At 35.0% G+C, this 21,837-nt stretch overlaps 1 protein-coding gene across 2 annotated transcripts in view; it reads left to right on the top strand.

The window, feature by feature from the left end:
- The window catches only part of Naaladl2 (N-acetylated alpha-linked acidic dipeptidase-like 2), a 1,374,648-nt gene that overhangs the window by 233,620 nt on the left and 1,119,191 nt on the right, over positions 1-21,837 (top strand). For both annotated transcript variants that reach the window (XM_087630578.1, XM_087630588.1), the window contains exon 2: positions 18,810-18,914. The gene's annotated coding sequence lies outside the window, so the exon portion shown is untranslated. The remainder of the gene's footprint in view (positions 1-18,809; positions 18,915-21,837) is intronic.

The following is a 21,837-nucleotide window of genomic DNA, read 5'->3' as shown; positions in this document are numbered from 1 at the left end:
ATTCATTCTCATAAAAATAGCACTGTAGGGCCCTTGGTAGTATAAGACTTGAGAATGACTTTCCTTTCTCAATGGTCTGAAAACTTGAACGATTTAAAATAATGATCCTTAGAAGTGAGACTTTGCTTCCTGGCTATGAAGTATTTAATAGAATAAAGAGGTAGAAAGCAAAAATGCCTGATAGAAGCCTCCTCTTCTTCCTTGTTGGTGACCCCTTGAACTATCTATCTATCTATCTATCTATCTATCTATCTATCTATCTATCTATCATCACTTCATTTATTTACCTAATCTTGCCAGTGCCCAGTGAGACTCATTATTGAGCTGAGATTGAAGGAAGTAATTAATTTGGGATTCCCAATAATATTTTGATGCAGACAGGAAGGAACTCTATTTGTTACACAAATGTATATCTTGAGCCTTTAAGATCTCAAAGCCATGCCTTCCCATTGGCAAACTTCCTCTAACAAGACCATACTTCCTCTAATAAGATTGCACATCTTAATAGTGCCACTCCTCATGGTCCAAGCATTCAAATGACTCTGTGGGGGGGGGTCAATCCTACTCAAATCACCACAGTAAATGATATAGAAACTTAGCCTCTGAGTGGGACATTGATCACAGTAGTGCATACATTAAATAATTAGAATTGGTACCATCCTCTATGAAGCAGAAGAAAGGGATGTCATGAGGTTTCTAAATTGTTTCTGTGAAATTTATATTTTTGACATTCAAAGATTAAACAGTTTAAGTAACCATTTAACTAAGTTTCAAAAGTTAGATTTTTTTCCTCTCAGAATCTTTTTCCCAAAATCTGATGAGTAGCAGCAATCTTTCAGTCACAGTATTAAGAGAAATTGTCACTACAAAAGTTACTATCAAAAATAAATGACAAGTCACTACACATGGTTTCTTGAGTCATTCAGAAGGTGAATTTGCACTCAGCATATACCATTCCATTTTATGTAACATAATTCCATTTATTACAATCAGTTGCATTAAAATGTTAAAAATTTATTTTAAAATATTAGGAGTTAGCAATTCTACCATGTCTTAGGCTGTTGCCCAAGCCATGGCATGGGCACACTTTCTTTTGAAATATATTCTTTGTCTTTACACTTTCATGTTATGAAAGTGCTACTGACTGAATTACTCTGTTTCTTGTTTTTTAAGTGATGTGCTAACACCCAAGGTCTGGGAGGAACTAATAAGGAATAAGCAAAGATATTTAATACATTAATTGTATAAGATTGAGTTTAAGGTATTTGTGAAAATATGGTTATTGATGATTTTCTTTTCCACCTAACCTTAAACATACTTATGAAAGCATCAAGGAAACCCTGAATTTGAAAAATTTTAAGCAATACAGTTAGACAATGGACTGGTGTGCTAACATATGCTGTCAGGAACCTGGAATGAATGTGGCAGTAATCTTATTAAAAATATCAAGAAGTAATTTGCTTTATGAAACACAATGCCGTTTTCATTTTACTTTAAACAAAGGATTCCAAAGGATCCATTCCTTTGTACTTTTATTAAATTGACCTTTGCAATGTAATTTATTGTTATTCTTTGAAGGCTGGCATTGGTTTATTATATTTGATAAAAAGTAGAGTTTTATTTTTTTCTGGATTTACAGCTATTAGTCTAACATGTTACTAGAAGGCACATTTTATTTTATTATTAAAAGTATATTAATAAGATAAAAGAAAATTCTTATTCAAAATGATACATGCTCTGTCTAGTTCACTATTTAATAGTCATTTAAATTCAACAACAATCTGCAAAAAAGAAGACATAACTGAATCCTATATGCCTTATATATGTTGACAATATACAGCTATACATGCATGTTGGTGTGCCACATACAGTTATATATAAACTGCAAGGATCAAAGTCAAGGAATAGTTATCCATAATAGTACCTGTTTGAATCTACATTATTGGTTATTTCAATTTGCATAGACTTTTCTGTAGACCAAAACACACATTTTGCCTTGGAAGCAGCAGCACTATTGTGTTGGATTCAACCATCAGAAACTTGTTGTATAAATGGATAAAAATCATTTATGAAAATGAGCATTAGGCTGCAGATGGGGCAGCTGTTGTTCTTTAATTGTGACTAGATTAATAAAATACAGTTTTTACAATTCATTTGAAACTCATCAGTAGGGAATACATTTTAGTGCCTCTTGGGGTGTCTTTTGGATAATAAATTCTTGCCTTTTGAGTGTAAGTAGTTGGCTTCAAATCCCAGATACAAGTTTATTAAAAATTATAATAGTTCTTAGAGACTATAAAAGGAAATGAAGTGCACAGAGTATGTGTTTCCAGTGCTTGACTCTAAGACTATTTTTACATGACTAATTTCAATAGTTTCAACTTAAGCAGATTGTTGTTGAATTTAAATGACTATTAAATAGTGAACTAGACAGAGCATGTATCATTTTGAATAAGAATTTTCTTTTATCTTATTAATATACTTTTAATAATAAAATAAAATATGCCTTCTAGTAACATGTTAGACTAATAGCTGTAAATCCAGAAACATCAAGTGAAACATGCTGTATTTTGGACACAAATTTAAAAGAAAGTATAGCTCTTGGTATACTTTATTTCTTTAATAAAGAAACAACTAATATTATGTTAAATGATGTTTAGCAGATGATAAAAATATACACTTATTTTTTCCACAAAACCATTTGGAATGTGACATTATTTTTAGGGTTGGTGTTACTTTAATAAGGATGCTTCCTTCTGAAATCAACATATGCCAAAGCCAGCTTATATCCTATGTTAATGAGTTGGTCCCTCCTAGGTTATAATTACTAGTGCAGTGAAGGACTCATGACAGTGGGACAGAGAAAAGCAGCAAAGACCTTGAGCTTCATAATTTTGAACAGAAAGTGACCAACAAGGGAGCTGTGGCTGGCGATTGGCTTTTCCTCTCCCCAGGACACAGTAAAGTATTCAGGGGATAGTATAACAGAATTCTCACTGAAATAAACACTACACACACACTAACTAAGTTCTCTCCTCTTTCCTGTGCCTATAGAAAATACACAAGTCCTGATACTATTCAGAAAAGAAGTAGAGGACTCTGATAGTGTTTGTGCACTTTTCTAATCCTCAAATATCTGACTTTAATATGGAGGTTAAATGGATAGTAAGTTGAAGAAGGCTGAGCGTAAAGGACCACTGAAACTAGGCATAGTTCATACTAATGATCTTCCTTCTTCAAATTTCTACTCATGACCTGACAGCTATGTGCCGCCCTGATGATTGACTATCTACAGTCCTTTGTTATCTGGAGAGACACCAGCTTCCTCAGTACTGCCTTGTGGCTTGTAGTCCCCATTTCTCTTCTTTCTAGGAGTCTAGCTCCATAAACAATGTTGAGAAATGAAATGGAAACTTCTGGTTTCTTTGGAAAGTTAGTCATGTCAAATGTTGTTTGATATTTTATTAAGGCAGACACATAAAAGAATGTTTCACTGAAGCAGACACAGATAAAAAGATGTTTTGCTATAGCAGACATGTGAAAGTTGGTGTGATATTTAGAAAGAATATAAATCTATGACCCTACAGACAGTGGGAGCTTGAGTACTGGTTTGCTTGGCTCCTCACTTGTCTTTGCTAGCAAAAAGCATGTATTAGTTCACCTTACATTACTTCGCTGAGCTTCAGTTGTGGTGACTTCACAGAGAGAAACTCACTGAAGAACTTCTCGTGAGGGTCTTATGGCTTCTTTTTTATTCCATTGACTTGGGTTGGTTGGAAAACCTCGTGGTTTCTATTGGATGTGAAGTTCAATTACTGATTCCCATTCAGTGTCTGCCTAGTGGAGTAGATTGTAGCTGCTGATTTATATTAGGTGTTTGCTCTTGAACTGGACTGAGAACAAAGAAGATTGGAATGGCCCCAAAGTTCTATTTTTTAACCGTTCTACTTCCCCTGGATCCTAGTAACCTTTCTTTTTCACTAACTTTGGTAGATGGTAAGCTAGAGGGGAAGTTGAACCCTTATTAAAGTAGGTTGAGAAAAATCTATGCCTACATAGAAATGGTGTGACTTTTCATAAAATGTTTATCTTAGTGTATTTAATGCCAGGGCTCAGCAAGAGTGCAACTGTCCAGGATAGCCATGGTGGACTGCCTTCCTGACTTTTTCTCCTCTACCTCCACCTCTTCCTCTTCCTTCTCCTTCTCTCTTCCTCTTCCTCCTTCTGTTCTCTATCATTTTCCTTTCCCCCTCTTTCTCTTGTCCTCCTCCTTCTTTCACTCAAAGGAGATTTTACCATAAATATATCCTGACCACAGTTTCCCCCTCCTTCCACTCCTCCCAGTTCAACATCCTACTTCCTCTCTTACCCATATACACTTCTCTTCCATCTCCCATCATAAAAGAATAGGGCTCTGAGAAAGAACAACCAAACGTAACGAAACAAAATTCAAGAAATAAAAAGCCCCCCTATCAAAGCTGGACAAGACAATCCAACAGGAATAAAGAAGTCCCAAGAGCAGGCACATGTGTTAGACACACACACATTTTCACAGTTAGGTGTCCCATAAAATCACCAAGCTTACAGCCACAATATAAGTGCAGAGGACCTGGTGCAGACACATGCAGACCCTGGGCTTACTACCTCAGTCTTTCTGAGCCAATATATGTTCTGTCTACTTCATTCAGTGGACTGTGTTCTCCTGGTGTCCTCCATTCCCAGTGACTCTCACATTTCTTTTGCCCCCACTTCTGCAAGGAACACACTGGACAAGTTCCACAGACATCTTACCTGGTATTCTGGCAGGTGTGGCCTGTGTTTGTGCAAGACCTGTCTCCATAAATAGGGCCTGAGATATCCCACTGTGGGGTAGAGTTCAAGTATAGTGGCCTGGACAAGGGAAGGGAAGCTACAGATGGTGTTTTGCTGCAGCTTCGACACTTCTCTGAGAATTGGATCTGGGAGAAGAAAGAGAGTGGAGACGGTCTCTGGGCAGTATTCCTGGTACTACTGACCAGTGGTTGAATTGAGGGTACATACTCAACTAACCCTGAGTGAGGTAAGAGAGGCCAGGAGCAGATGGCCATCATTTTCCTCTTCTGACATTCTTCCCGTGTTTTTAAAAAATATGCTCTGACACATTCTCCAGTAACATCCCCAGAAAACCAAAACACTTGTTCTACCATCCCAGGAAAATTTTATTCTTCCATACATGGGTATGATTACTCATACTAATGGCAAGTTCATCTGGTTTGGTTTTAGGATTCCTTAACATTTTATGAGATACCTCGAATAGCTTAATTTCCATTATAATATTTTGTAGTCCTTATTTCAAGAACATCAAACATTTGCAAAATTTTTGTAACTTCTGGATTTTGATGGAATAAGGTAAATACACTTTTCATTTTAGAAAATTTTCTTCAGATGAAGGTCTTAAAAGCACACAGAGAGATTAATAAATGTTATTGATAGAACCCATTGGTACATACAATATATTACAGATAAATTTACCTAAAATTACTTTTCTTCTACCTTTACTTTTAAAGCCATATGAGTAGATAGCTTTGAAGATAAAAGGCATAAAGCATGAATTTATTGATTCAAGAGAAAGGACTTTTGGCCTCAGGTCATCTGTGACATTCTAGAGGTAAATACTAGATGTCTTTGAATCTCATTAATAAACATCTGTATTCATTATAAGTTTAGTGACTCTCTGAAAGATTTTTTTCAAAAACTATAAAGAATAAGAGAAAAAATTGTGTGTGTCTGTGTACATGTGCATGTGTGTCTGTGTCTGTGTCTGTGTCTGTTAGTGTCTGTGTGTGTGTCTGTCAGTGTGTGTGTGTGTGTGTGTGTGTGTGTGTGTGTGTGTGTGTACATAGAGAAGTGAAGAGAGGGGCTTACTGTCTCCTGATTTGCTTACAATTGAGTGGTTAGATGGAAATATGTTTAATGCTTTATATGGTTTTAGTACCCTTGATTAAGTTATCATCTTTTTAAACCTAACCTCTGTTCTATGCATTGTGACTTTAATAAAAATCTCATGGTACCACAATAATAGTATTTTGCTTCCAGTTGTGCTTATGCCAATTCCATGATGTCAGACCAGCTTCCATTTAAGAAAGGACTTTGATGTGTTTCACAAATCAGAAAATAGGTAAGGGATGAGGAAAACTATTTTAGGGTGATGTATTTCTTATGATATACTAGACATATGAAGGAACAATTATTTGGCATGTATCTGTGCTGTGTAAATATTTAATCACATGCTAAGATCTTTGTTTGTTTATAAGTTTGCAAACGGTAAAGTACATTCCCTTAATCTAACAATAATCCAACATCAAAATGAGTTTTTCTTTGAGATAATTTCTTTACAAAATGGTATATTTCATTTCCCCATATTTCTAGGCCTAGATTTATTCCTTGTGACCCTAAAACTGATTATGAGGGAGTAGATATTACTTATATAATCAAAATTTGAAAAACTTACTCAAATAATTGATGTGGCACTTACATAAAAGCTATTTCAATGAAATTCACTTCCCGATGCTCCAGGCAAGGCTCTGAATCTCAGTACTTGTTTTGTGTATGCTATGAGTTGACTACAACTGTGTGCTTTTACATATCAAAGTAGATTATGTGAGAAGTAACTAGATAATTCTTACATTTTAAAACTCTGAGCTCTATTGATTATTGTAGTAAATAAATATTTATATATTAATATTGTAATCAGGAGTTATTATAATAGCATAATATTGCTATTTTAGTGACTGACTAATGAAAGGAGAAGATATTAAATATTGAAACAACATAAAACATAAAATTATGCTGTGTAAACATCAATTTGCTAGTAGTATGGCTATTTCACACTATTTATTGAATATAATAATGATTCAACTAATAATTACTGATTATATTTTTACTTGTTATTGAGGTAGATATCATTAATTAACTTTGAAGCACCACAGTATTATAATATTATAATGTGATAATTTGATGGAATGATAGTCCACTTTGTCCCAGTCTTCTATTAGGATTTAAGTTATTATGTGGAGTAAATACCATAAATTGGAGGGATTTTTCAGTTTCAATGTCCCCTAGAGTTTGAACACATAACATCACTTGGGGAATTGTGGTTAACAATTAGGACTCTGGGAGTTGCAAGGTGGTCCAAAGAGCAAATCAGTTGTTATGCAACCTGAGAACCTAACTTTAATCCCTGGAATCAATACAAAATGGGAGGAGAGAACTGAACTTGCCAAATTGTACTATTACCTTCAAACTTGTGTACTCGCATGCATGCCCTCACACCAAACACATTGCACACACACAAGTATTACATTTTCAATGAAATGAAGTTTCTCGTATCTACCCATTAAGATTTTATTGTAGTGAGAGTCAGCATCTGTCCTTTCAAAGCATACAAGTTTAATGGGTAAATTTTTTAACATACATGGAAGGGGCCCATTCATTTTCTAAATACTTGCAGACTACCAATAGTGTTGACCGGAGCTTGTTAAAATGTCCCCTGCAGGCAGACATCCAGTCCCCTGCTAACACAGGGCAACAGCTTCTCCATTTCTGCCCTAATCAGAACTCCCAGAGCAGCAGCAGCTCAGCTGCTCATTTGACCATAGTCTTGAGAGAAACCTATGCAAAGAAATCCATGACTGGTCCAGCAGATGCTCCCCTGCTCAGTATTACACCACAAGCAAAGCTATGTGTTCCCATGTTTAGAAATTAACTCTGTTTTAGTTTTATGACTGTCAATCTTATTTCCCCACTTACATTTCATTCATATAGGTAACTTTTTTGTGTGGGATATCTCAAATCAATATTATTAGAATACTGATAATCATGCCTACTAAGAATAATGACTTCATTGTGTTATCCTCTATGAAAGTTGGCAAATTCTCCTATATGTATGTTGAAGGCATTTGTGGCTATCTATTAAATGGTTCAAATCAAATTAAAATATTTTTAAATAATTTTAATAGAAGTAGAATTACATTGTTTCCCCCCTTCATTTTGCACTCCAAATACTCCTTTTTCCCACACTCTCAAGTTTATAGCCTCTTTGACTTTTATCATTATTTATATATATTTAGATGTGAAGCACTAGTGCACACACACTCATACACACACAATCACACTTGAGTGTGTGTTCTCAAATATATAATTATATAATTGCTGAGTCTGTTTTATTCTTTGTGTGTATATGGCTTCACAGCAGACTTTTGACATTTGTAACATTTGTAACATAATTGGCACTTGATAACCAACCAAAAGCCTCAGTTCTGGGAGAATATAGTTCTCTCAGCAGTCATAAATTGTCTGTATTTTACTTAGTGGTGAGACAATATTTTCCCACATTACCATTAATATTTGTTGATTTCGCCATTGCTTTACCCCTGTTTATATACCTATACCTGAGAAAGACTATTTCACCGTGGCTTCCTTGCTAATCGGCCTCTTACTTTTTTCTGTCATTTATTCCTTAATGCCTCTGAATCCTAGTTGCAAGAGCTGTGACATATATATATATATATATATATATATATATATATATATGTATGTATAATTGTATCTTTTGGTGACCACTTCACCATGATCTGTAGGTCTGTGAATTGTGTCCAATTTGTTGTTGTGTGATGGTCTCCATTTGCTGTAGAGAGGATTCTTTGATGAGAGAGGGTATTTATACTTATTGGTGAGCATAAAGAAAAGACTTAGAATGTAAGTAAGGAATTATGTTCATCTAGCAAAGCGGGAATAGTAGACTGTATTCCAATGTCCATGATCTCACTGTCCGCGTGAAGCTGGCTGTGTCTGGTACCTGCTGAGTTTGGCATAATTCAGTTGACAGCCTTTGGTTGCCATCAACATGGCAGTGCTAAGTCTTGCACGTTTACTAATACCCTGCCATGCTGTTCATTGTCATGCTTCGTAGGTACTGCAGCTGGGTAGCACTGTTTAATTCCTCCCTCACTTGGCAGACTGCACAGAATAGTCTTGTACCTTAGAGGATAGATGGCCGGAAAGAGGATTTTAGGTCAGTTCCAGTTTAAATCATCCAAGTTCTGTGTCCAGATTTTTACAAACCTACTTTTCCAAAAATTTGTTTGGATTTTTAATTAAGTGTTTAAAATTTAATATATGAGTAATGTATTTATATCATGGAGTCTTCCTTTAATCCTTTCCCTTGTTTCAACCCTTCCCATGTTCTTGTGCTCGATATGTATTATATAGATAAATTATAACTATATTACATATAATAAACAATGCTATATATTAAAATTAATATATAAATATATAATACATAATCATATTTACACATAATATTTTGTTTTATTTATAATATACAATTCCACACAATATTTAATATATAACATATACAATACATTACAATGTATATATGAAATATATAATATAGCTATTAGCATAATATATTACATATATAACGAATAATATATCATGTATAATATATAATATATAATATATAATACATATATTATAGTAATAAATAACAACCACTGAGAGAAGGTGAATTAGTTCTCCACAAATATGAGCTGTTATCATTATAAATATAAACAATAAGAAACACTAAATACACTAATAGCCTGTATTTTGTTTGTTTATCTATTTATTTCGCTTCTCTAAGCAGTCTGCCTTTACCTCTTTATCTAGGGATGGCACCTGTGAATTACTCCAGTCTACATTCTTGTATCAAGTAGTCTCGACCTGTTCAAGTCTAGTTTATGCAACCATATTGAGATTTCATATGTGTAGCATTTCTGTAATATACAGGATACACAATCTCACACCTGCCTCCCTTAATTTTCTGGCTCTTTTAATCTTTTCAACCTGCTTCTGGGATGTTCCCTGAACCTTAGATGTTGGGTTTTGTTGTAGATGTATTCATTGGTGCTGCGCACACCTTGATCTGTCCTCTGATGGGGGTTTAAATAAGAAAGGTGCCCACTGGGTCATCCACATACATGTGAATGCTTACTGACCAGGAAGTGGCAGTAACCAAAAGCATTGGACGGATTAGGATTTGTGGCCTTGTTGGGGAAAGTATTTCACAAGGGTTGGAGTTTGAGATTTCAAAAGTCCATGCGAAGCCCAAAGTCTCTCTGCTTATGAATCAGGATGATGCTGTCAACTACTGCTTCAGCACCCGCCTTTATGCCACCATGCTCCCTGACATGATGACAATGGACTAAACTTGTGAAGCTGTATGCAAGTCCCCAATATAGTGCTTTTTCTCCCAATAGTTGCTTTGTTATGATGTCTCTTCACAGAAATAGAACAGTAACTAAACCATTTGAATTTGACCAATTATGAATTTCTGTAATGGGCTCAATTACAAAGAAGTAGCTTCTTTGATGAGGGAAAATAGTTACACTTATCTGTGAGTATGAGAATAGTTATCTAGACTGTACTTAGGAATTGTTGTGTTTGGAGAAATGGCAGTAGTAGACTTTCCCCTAATTTCATGATGTCACTAAACACAGTATTTGACCTGATTTCTAACACTACGCATCATTAAGTGGGCTTTAAGTACAATTAGGACAGCAGTTGGACACTGCCAAGAGGAAAAGACACTATTGAACATTTAGGGAAATCTTTCTGTGCTAATAATGTTTGTGGTTTGCTGGTACAGCAGCTAGATGGGACTACTTATCACTTTCTTTCCTTGGAAGCTTTCATATAAGCTTATGGTACAATGGAAGCTAGAACTCAGGGAGAAAGATGGAATACTATTAAACTGAAAACAAAAATGAAATCATAAAATTTAGGTGAATAAATACAAGTGGAAGATATTATATTGAGAGACATAACCCAAACCCAGAAGAACAAGTGGCACACGTTTTCTCTCATCTGAGAATTTTATTTGCAAATCTTCAGATTTAAGTATATAATCCCAATAAACAGAAAATTAAAAGGAGTCATGGTATATGTGGGCACAGAGGGTACTTTGCATACGGTTACACATTTTATACCCCCCCAAAAAATGCATCTTTTATCTCTACCTTAACTCCATCTCTACATAGTACTTGAACTCAGTGAATACCATTTTGCTTTTGTTGCTGTGGTTTTTATTTGTTTGTTTGTTTCTTAACTGTATCTTCTCTGAAATTCTGTGACACTGCTGATTTCTGGGTATTTTTTGTCCATCAAGTGTAATTCTCAGGCCATAACTGAGACTCTTCTTATTCTTTGTGCTTTACTACTAGTTATTATTCTGCATCACACAACATACACAATTGCTTACACATTTTTGATGTCTTTGATCATCATACTCCTAATGTTTTATATCATATGCTCATTGATGATGAGACCATCGTAATCATCTATTGAGGTAAGTTTTAAATGTCAACTTAATATAATCTTGGTCAACCAAGATAAAAGTTTCGATTAAGAAATTACCTAGATCAGGAAGACCTGTAGGCAAATTTGTGGGGAATTTTATTGTTTGGTAATTTATGTAAGAAGCTATAGCCCTTTGTACGTGGCCCCATTCCGTAGGATGGACATTGTAATGTATGGGACTAAATGAATCTGGTGAGCGAGTGAGGACCTATGCGTTTATTTTGTCTTTATACTTGACTTTGAATATGAAGCTGCTTGAATCCCTGCCCTGGTTTCTCCACAGATATACTGTAATCCAGAAGTATAAGTCAAATAAACCCTTCTGATGCTTAGTTGCTTTGTTTCGTGGTGTTTTATCACAGCAACAGAAACGAAACTAAAACACCTCGTGCATCTAATGATTTTGCTAGGACACCTGTGGATAATTAAATATAATTTTAGCTCTGCTAATTTCGTAAACACATATATGCCATATAATTATGCAATTTTCTTTGAATTTTGTGTTTTGAGTAGGCTATTCAGGAGTAGATTTTAGAACTCGTATTTTCATCATCCCAACATTTTCTTCTTCATTTAAATCGAACATATGAATTATTGTGATAGATAAAAGTAAGGAGACCCTTCATAGAAGCTACGTCTTCTATTTCTTAATGTATGTGAAATTAAGTCACATGTATATGAAGAATTCAAGTAAAAGAATAACATAGTCCAGTTAAGACACTCTGCTATTATGGAATAATCTTCTACATTTACCCCATTTCGCTACTCCTTTAGCCGTCATAGCATTGCTTTTAAACACTCTGTGTAACTGACCTAATGCCTTATCTCCTCGGTTCATGGTATTCATGAACTTTTCTCCTACTAGAGGGGCACTGATACTTACCACTATGAATAATTTCTGAAAGGTAAGTTTTCCTTCTTTAAAGTGCCTGAAAATTTCTGTCGAGGTGGAACGTTGTGCATTGATCTCTGTAGACACAGTTGCTTTGTCTACAAGTGTACTGAGATATGTATGATTTTTTTTGAAATTTAAATATGTAAACTGTCTCATAAACCTAACAGATATTCCAAACAGTAATCATATACTAAAGTCATAGTGGTAAAAATTGTTTCTTCCATTCCCAACTATCCTACAACATATTAGGTTTGAGCACTAATTGTGCTTCCCACAGGTTGGCTGCAAGATTTGAAAAGTATTCTAAGTGAGAATTAAATAAATTAATATTTCTTAGACATGTAGAAGTCTCATGCACTTTTCAACGGAGATGGAATGCTTAGCTAATCATGTGGGAATGGTGATTTTAATGTCCGAGAAATAATGTGAACTGTAAAGAGCTGTCAAAAAGTAGTTTATTCTTATTGACTGATGTGTTTCTTTTAAGCTGTAAGTAGAAAATCTTCAATATATAAAACAACTTTATTCTTTATTTCCTGATACAGTTGATAAATATATGTGATTCAATATATAAAATCTTGAGGATCAGATGTACCACTCAGAGATGGATTTAACGTGTAAGGGAGGTCCTGGCTTTGTTCCCGGTTCCAAGAAAATATATAAAAAATATATAAAAAGTTCTCTCCTTACTCTCTCTATCTATATCTATCTATCTATCTATCTATCTATCTATCTATCTACCTACCTACCTACCTACCTATCAACAAATCACATACCTATAATCTACCAATCATTTATCTTAATCAAAAATGAATTTTATATCTATCATTGATCTACCATATATTTTCTATCATTCTTATATTATCTATTACCTGTCAATCATATATTTTCTAATTATCATTTGTTTACATAACTATCTAGTAATTATCATCTAATTATATCTATCAATTACAATATATCTATCTATCATCTATTTAAGACAAAAGACTCTGAACAAGAAATATCTTTACTGTTCCTGACTCACCTTAATCACTTGCCATTGCTTGGTAAGTTATAATGCCTTTAGTTCATAGTCATAGCTATTGGTTCTAGTCTGTGCTTTAGAGCCAAAAAAAAAAATAATGAGTAACTTGCTGACAAGTCTGAGAACAGTATTTTTGGAAAATTCTATTTATGTTTTATATAATTCAAGTGTTCTTTTTTCTCCTGATGAGTGTTAAATAGTTTTACCACAGACTTGGTGGCAGTGATTCTTTATTCTTCCCATCACAGTGTCACGGCCACCACTGTCTGGCCACTGCTGTGACTCTAAGCTTGAATACATATGTTAGAACAAATGCTGATTAGCTGTATTCTACACTGGGTGGCTTTGTCACTTCTTTCATGTTTCCTGCTGAGAATCAATGAACAAAGGTAGTCTTGACAGGCAGTCCTATGGAAATTCTAGCTTATATCCTCCATTTCTTTGACATGCTGGTCTACTTTGGGCCTGGAATTACACACTGGCACTTGGTGACTTGGAGTATGTCTGTTCTACATGCATTGGAAGCTCTGTGGCAGCTCCCACATCTCTGTGGTTTCTCCCCTTGGCATTCTCTCACAGTAGGTAGAAGATATCACATTTCAGAGAAAGTGAGACATAATTAATATCTTTTAATTACTTAGAATGCTTGTGAAGAAAGCAGAGTTGGGATAGCCAGACCAAGTTATTATGGCCAGGTGTTAAGAAGCGTTATTATCCTCATCTCATTAGGAGCTTCTCAAATCACCATGTGCATTGCAATCACTTGAAGTTCTGGTAAAAACACATTTTAATGAGGTCTGTCTCCAGGGACTCTAGTTTGCAATACACTATAATATCTGGGACTTGCACAGTTCCTCAGTAAAGCTGATGCTTTATGTTTAGAGAGTGCTCTGCAGAAATGAAGGAGTTGGGATTATATGCAGCCACAGTCACAGTACTCAAAACTGTGGAAAAAAATAGAACATATCTAATGCTTATAGAAAAAGCAACTGATTGTAGGATTGAAATGATCATTAAATCAAATAGCTGCTGTGGCTATAATAAGTCTCATGGAAGGAATAGTTAGTCTTGGAAAATCGAGGCAAGCCACAGAAAGCTAAAAGAGCAAAATAGCAGACATGAAGAGTATAAAATATGCTTTTCCAAAAATGTGTGAGGTGTCTTCAATACAGGAAAGATTATGGAAACAGAAGTTTTGAGTCATGAATGCCATATACTGTTTACTGTATATATTCTCCATTTTTATGTACCTATAGAACCTGGGGTCATGGCTGATCAAGTCAATACATACTCGCTGGTAAGTTTTAAGGGTGGATCAAAGTATCAGAGAAACTCAGCTCCATGTGCAACTTTGTAAAATTGGAATGTGCTTATGGCTGCTTTCTTGTAAATGTCAAACTGAAAATGAAATTTATGTGATTAATAACCAAGAGTTTTTATTAGTTCTTTATCAATAAAGTGGCACTAATAAAACTGCTTAATAAAAGTTATTCATATCTTATAATCTAATAAAAGTGTAAAATTACAAAATTTTTTTTGATATTTTTATTAACCCCACAGAAATCCTTGCAATCTAGAAGTACTATGTACTCTATTAGGCTAGATGGTTATATATATGTTTAGTATTTTGTGTTTAGAAGGTACAAACTTGTGTACTAATACAGTTAAATCAGACATCTCATAATCAGAACTAAAAATGAATATTAAAGGTTGTTTTGAATTGTACAATATATTCCATCAGCAAATACACAAAATAAAATAGAAAAACATAATCCCACGAGAAACATGAAACATGCCTTTCCTAAGATTTCTCTTTTAATATACAAGTCAGTTGAAAATGGCCTTTTATGAGAACTAGGAAAACTACAGTCTGTTTTGACATAATGGAAAAAAGAAGACAAAGCAAAGGAGCCATAGTTTCTAGAATTTTGTGTAATCCATTGTTGTTTCTAGGTTAGAACCCAGAATCTATTATCTGTAGAAATCTTGTCTCTCAACAGCATAAATTAATATTTAGTATAGAAAGTCTGAATGCCAGTGTAGTGAAAGTGCCTGAGGAGCCAAGTAATCAATATTATCGCTATTGCCTTTACCTCTTAAGCAACACTCTACAGAAAGTTAGAAAGGACAGCATATATATATATATATGTATATATATATACACATATATATATATGTGTGTGTGTGTGTGTGTGTGTGTGTGTGTGTGTGTGTGTGTGTAAAATTAGGCACATCCTAATGGATGAATCTGTTTTAGATATTAGCAGGAAATATCTTAAAGGAGACAGGAGGAGATTGACAAAGAAATTGCATCTCTCCTAAGCTAAGGGACCGACATAACAGACGAGACTCCAATTCCAGGTCCAGAGATGCTAGATCAGACCATAAGAAAAGAGAGACAAATTTTGGGGAGAGGATTTTTGTACAGGTCCCTGGCTGTCTGCAGTTTTCATAGCTGTAGAAATGTGTCAATACATGCAACATGTGACAATGTGAATGAAACTGGAAGATTTTACTCCATATGAAAGCCAGTCATCAAAAGACAGATATTACTCAATCTAGTTCATATGTGAATTTTTTTAAAAAAGTTGATCTTGGGATGTGAAATGGGTTGGCATGTAACAGCTATGGCTAAGCAAGGCTGGTAACCTGAGGTTGATCTTTGATTTCAATATAAAAGTGGAAATAAAGTACTGCACAGCTCCACAGAGCTATGTCTGACCAGTGTATGTGTATGAGCACCCATGTGTGTGTGTGCATGCATACACACATACACACACACACACACACGCACACACACGCACGCATGCATGCACGCACGCACGTACGCGCACGCGCACATGCTAACAAATGAAGAAATAAATTGAAAAGGTTAGAATCAAAATTTGATTCCATGTAGAAGTGGCCACCAAAAATTAGAAAATGTAGAAGATAGAAATAAATAGTGAGAACTTGGGAGATTTGTAAGTGAGGTAGCAGACGTAAGTTGTAGTAGTACTGTAGCTGAAAGAAGAATTTTGACTGTTTTGTCAAAAACGATTAAGAGTTGAGGAAAATTGGTATGTCATCCCTGATTAAAATATTACATAATTGTGTACAAGTGTTAGAACACCATACTAGGATGATGATTATGTACGAATCTTATATGTCGAGCTGAGTATAAGGGAAGGGAGAAATTAACAGCTTTCCACTTTCTACTTCGTAGCATTACTATTGAATAGAGATGTGGATGGAGTCAAATGGCATCAGAAGAAAAAATAAAGGGCAGCAGTTTGGTATTGCCTTAGTCAACATTCATATCGTTGGGTTCAAGACCATGAGGAAATGCTATTTGAAGTGTGTAGGGCTTTTTTTTTGTCTTATTCTTTCAGGTAACAAGCTATCACTGAGGGGGGAAGGAACTCAAGCAGGGAAGGACTCTGATGCAGAAGTCATGGAAAAGTGGTATTTATTTGTTTGTTAGCCAAGGCTTTCTCACTCTACCTAATAGCAACTTTCCTACAGACTACCCTATGGTTGCATTTTTTTCAATGAGAGTCCCTCTAACCAATTGACCTTTGTTTGTATGAAGTGGCTGTAAAACTAGCCAGGACAGATTTCTTAAATATTATGAGATGGTATCAGTCACTTGGTGAGTGTCTGAAACATGTGATACTAATGCTATATACAATGTTTCTAATTATCACACTAGTTACACATCTTATCTTTGGATTTTCTGGTTAAGCAAATGAGAATTAGAATTTAGAAATGAGAGGAAGGGGAAGGAAATGGGGGAGGGATCAGTTATGGGAAATGAGAGTAGAGAAGAAGTCCAGAAGGCCAGGAAAATGAATAGATATATTTCGCTGTGATGGGTAGGGAACAGGGAGTGGAAACCACTAGAAAGCCCTAGATGTCAGGGAGACAGAACCTGTGAAGACCACCTCCAGTAGACAGAAACGGTTCCCAGTTGAGGGATTAGTCAACCCACCCATTTCAAAGTCTTTAATCCAGAATTGTTCCTGTCTAAACAAATGTAGGGACGAAAAATGGAGCAGAGACTGAAGGAAAGGCCATTTAGAGACCGCCCCACCTTAGGATCCATGCCATCCACAGAAACCAAACACTGACATTATTGTTGATGGTAAGAAGTGCTTGCAAACTGGAACCTCATATAGGTGTCCTCTGAGAAGCTTTGCCAGCACTTGACTAAGAGGGATCCAGAGACTCGCAGCCAACCATTGAACTGAGCCAGGGACCACAATGGAAAAGTTAGGGGAAGGACTGTAGGAACTGAAGCAGATTGCAATTTCATAAGAAAAACAACATTGTCAACTAGCCAGACCACTCAGAGATCCAAGGGGCTAAACCACCAACCAAAGAGTATACGTGAGTGGGTTCATGGCTCCCACTGTATATGTAGTAGATGACTGTCTTATCTGATATCAATGGGAGAGGAATATTTGATCCTGAGGATGCCTGTTGACACAGCGAGGTGGGCATGCTAGAAGGGTGAGGCAGAAGGGGGTGAATTGTGTGGTGTAGTATCCTCTTAGAAGCAAAGGGAAAGGGGAATGGAGTGAGTGGATTGTGGAGGAGGATGAGGAAGGGGGACAATATTTAAAATGTAAATAAAATAAAATACTTAAAATAAAGAAAATTAAAAATTAAAAGTAAAAAAGAAATGCACATTGCATTTAAGCATATATATAAATATTCACAAATTCACATATAAATATGAATGGTATGGCTTATTTGGCCCTTCATGACAAAATGCTGATAATGCTAATTCTTGAGTGCTTGGTATTTGTGAATATGTAAAAAGTAAACAAAAATTATTTTGTAATTATTCCCCATCTTTGCTTAAAGTGAAAGTAAAATATTTTATTCAATAAAAAAAGAATTTAGCAATTACCCAGTTGCACATGTATTTTGGCAGAAGAATCAGGGTTCTGCTCACAAAATGTGTGGATTCACCTCTCTTGTCACTCTTCTCTCTCAGGGATATAGGAAATAGTTTCTGCCCAGTTATGTGTCTTCTGCTTTATCTTTTATTATGCTTAGTAGTGTGGGGCAGTAACTAAATATTTCATTGACATTTTCTGAATTAAGGTGCAAATGTAAAAACATGCATGAAATTAAACCAAGAAAGAGAAGTGTGTGTGTTTCTGTCAATATGTTTTATGCAAATTAAAAAGAAGAGGCTAAAGATTGTGTTGTAGGCATTTTTGGGATAAAAGCAACTATAGAAATTTTATACAACACAATAGAGTTTCCTACAGTAGAAAGGGCTGACAAAGCAACACTTTAAAAGCATTAACTGGGGTTTGGGGATTTAGCTCAGTGGTAGAGCCCTTGCCTAGGAAGCGCAAGGCCCAGGGTTCGGTCCCCAGCTCCAAAAAAAAAAAGAACCAAAAAAAAAAAAAAAAAAGCATTAACTGTAAAATCAAATTCAGGAGCCAACGATGTTATCTTGTACAGCTTTCAATTTAAATTGAACACCACATTTTTTTTTTGCCTTTGACGTATGAACAGGAAATGAACATTGAATGGTAAGCACCTGGATGAAGAGGCCGTGTGGTACAGATTGTCAGCCTTCTGCAACAGCAAATACCTTCCCATATCATTAGGATCATTCACGTAAGTACAAACTGCTTTATCAGAATGTAAAGGTTTTAGTCTTGAAACGACTTTCAGCAAGGTGACTGGTGCATGTATATACTGTGTCTCCAAGTGCTAGATCTGAAAGCAGAGTAGTACATACAACTCTTTTATATGTCAAGTCTATATGTTCCAACTTCTATTATTTATTTTATGGATTTGAGTATATGTTCTATAGATAGCGTTATGCATATTTTAATTTGTTTGCCTCCTGAACTTGGTTCAATTTTTTGTCTTTATGTATATCAATTATTTTATATATTTATAATTTTTGTCACTAATTAAATTTAACATTTTATTTAACCTGAAACACTAATTTCATTAAAATATATTACTACAGTGTAATTTGTACCTCAAGACAATTTGTATTCATATGCACATATACATACATACATACATACATATACATAAATATGTGTGTATATGTGTGTGTATATATATATATACATATACATATATATATCCTCAGCATATGTCTTTCCATAGGTACTGATCATTTATTTGTTTTTGTTTAATTTATAGGACATGTACATTATCTACATTAACTACAACTTATATCCACTACTTAACATATATGTGTGTGATATATAATAAGTATGTTATATATGTGTGTATTTGTAGCTTTCTTATGCGTTTGTTTGACTTTTCTGCCTATTTCTCTCTAAATAATGATATGCCAACTATGATCTTCTATTTGCAGACATGTCAAAATGAAAGTTTATGCTTCCTCTTATAACAATTCAGTTTCTGGTTGGGAAGAGTTGTTGTTCTATGATTTAAATCCTTTTTAGAGAGATCATATCTGTCCTTGAACTTCATATGGTTATTCAAATTTACTGAATATAAAATTTAACATAAGTTGAGGAAGCAAAGGCTAAGAATCAGGAGACCTGAGAACATGGCAACATGCAAGCGTTAGGAGCATGGATGAACTAAAGTTTAGCCCTTTCAAGTATTCTACTTCCAAATCTATGAGTCAAATAAAATAAGACGAAAGAAACAGGTATATTTGCCTTAAAGTGTGTCAAAGTCTGAGATGGATAATGTGAATTTTGAAGTGCTATAGGGACAAATGTATCCCTTATGAAGACATTCAGATTACATGTTAAGTTCATTCATCCCCTCCTTCATTCATTCACTCTGTGTGTGGGTGCATTTGTGTTTGTGGTGTGTGTGTGTGTGTGTGTGTGTGTGTGTGTGTGTGTGTGTGTACAGGCACACATATTCCATGGTTATTAGTGGAGATTAGAAGACAACTCTTTCTTCTGTGGGGATATAGGGTTATACAGAAGTTTCTGACCTGGAAGCAAACCCTTCTACTTGTATACCTTCTTGTCAGCCCATAATTTAGTTTCTACAAGTGAAAAATGGCTAGGTATGAATATAATGGCCTTTTAATTACTCATTTTAAAGGGACAGATAGTGACTGTTTATGACGAACACATAAACACACAACATCAAGCCAATGATGGTGAGAAGACATCTTATTGGGTGAATCAGTTCTCTCCTTTCACAAGGTGGGTCTTCTGAAGAAACTGGGGTTATCAAGCCTGGCAGCTCTGAGCTTTATATACTAAGCTATCTTGTTGCCACAAGATTTCAACATTTTAAAGCAGACAAAGAAATAAATTAAGAAGGCAGTTAGGAGGAGTGTTTAGAAGAAGAGCTGAATTTGCTTTTGTGTAGTTGGACTTTGCAATGAATCAGATCTAAGGTTCTTTTCAGATCAAGGCATGGCTATAAAAATTTATTGGCTAAAACACATATCATTGCCTACTCTTTGTTGAGCCTACATATGTACCTTTTATTACCTAAAAATAAGTTTATAAAGAATGTTTGGGCTGGCTGTCTCTAAATTTGAGTAGCAGAAACAAGGATGAGGCAAATCTTAATAATAAAATTCACACTAACATTTTCACCATTGTAATAATTCTTTGGAGGTGTTTTATTTGACACTTAGTGGTGAGAACTGTGAATGCATTTCAGAGGCTAAGACTCAAACCTAGTCTGAAAATTACTAGCTAATGAATTCTTGCTTAATTAATGCTTTCACTATGAAATTGTGTGGCTTTATAGTTTTATGGCTGTTGAACAACTACAAATACTTCAAGTTTATTAACATAAACATAAATCATTATCTAAATTAAAATATATCAATATAAAGTAAAATCAGTCTATTTAAGTAAATTTATTTTTTACCACAATTCTAGCTTTCTCCGGTCTAATTTTCTATTTTTTAACTGTAATAGCAGATGTTTATTTATTACAACCACTTATTTCTGCCTTTCTAACCTATATCATAGTGGAAAACATAGGACATTTTATAAGAAGCTAATGGCAATTAGGCAAGAGGCCTAGCGGAAGATGGGAAGTGAGTCAAAGCAAAAATATTTGAAGAGTCTTTTTTAACTTTATTTAGTTCAAATTAAATCAGAATTTATGCCTATAAGACCTGAAACCCTGGACAATGTGGGTGCAAGCTCAGTATCTTTAAAACAATTGGAGAATTAGAATACGATGAGACCTGTATAGTGTTTGTTGTACCTTTCAAACATCTCAGTCTAACCTCTGGGGCCCACTAATTTTATACTCCATGACACAGGTATAGACAACCAGGTACTTCAGGTCTGATCTGTTTTGACAGTGAGCAAGGGCCACTGAAGTGCACTGCTTATGTCAACTGGTTTCTGCATTACAAGAAGCAATGTCATTGCCTGTGATACATAGTCCCGCGATGTTTTATTAGAAGCTCATAGCATTACATTAGAGTGCAACCATGTAGCAATACCTTACTGTCCTTTTCACTGATAGCCAATTCAGAACACAAGGACTCAGATGTTCATGTTCACACTGCTTGGAACTGGCATTTTCCAGATCCCTTACCTGATCAATTCTTCTCTTT

Source organism: Rattus norvegicus, chromosome 2 (genome assembly GCF_021556685.1).
Source record: "Rattus norvegicus strain SHRSP/BbbUtx chromosome 2, alternate assembly SHRSP_T2T, whole genome shotgun sequence".
Taxonomy (NCBI): domain Eukaryota; kingdom Metazoa; phylum Chordata; class Mammalia; order Rodentia; family Muridae; genus Rattus; species Rattus norvegicus.
Note: the sequence above shows the minus strand (reverse complement) of the source record. Positions and strands in the feature narration are given on the sequence as shown.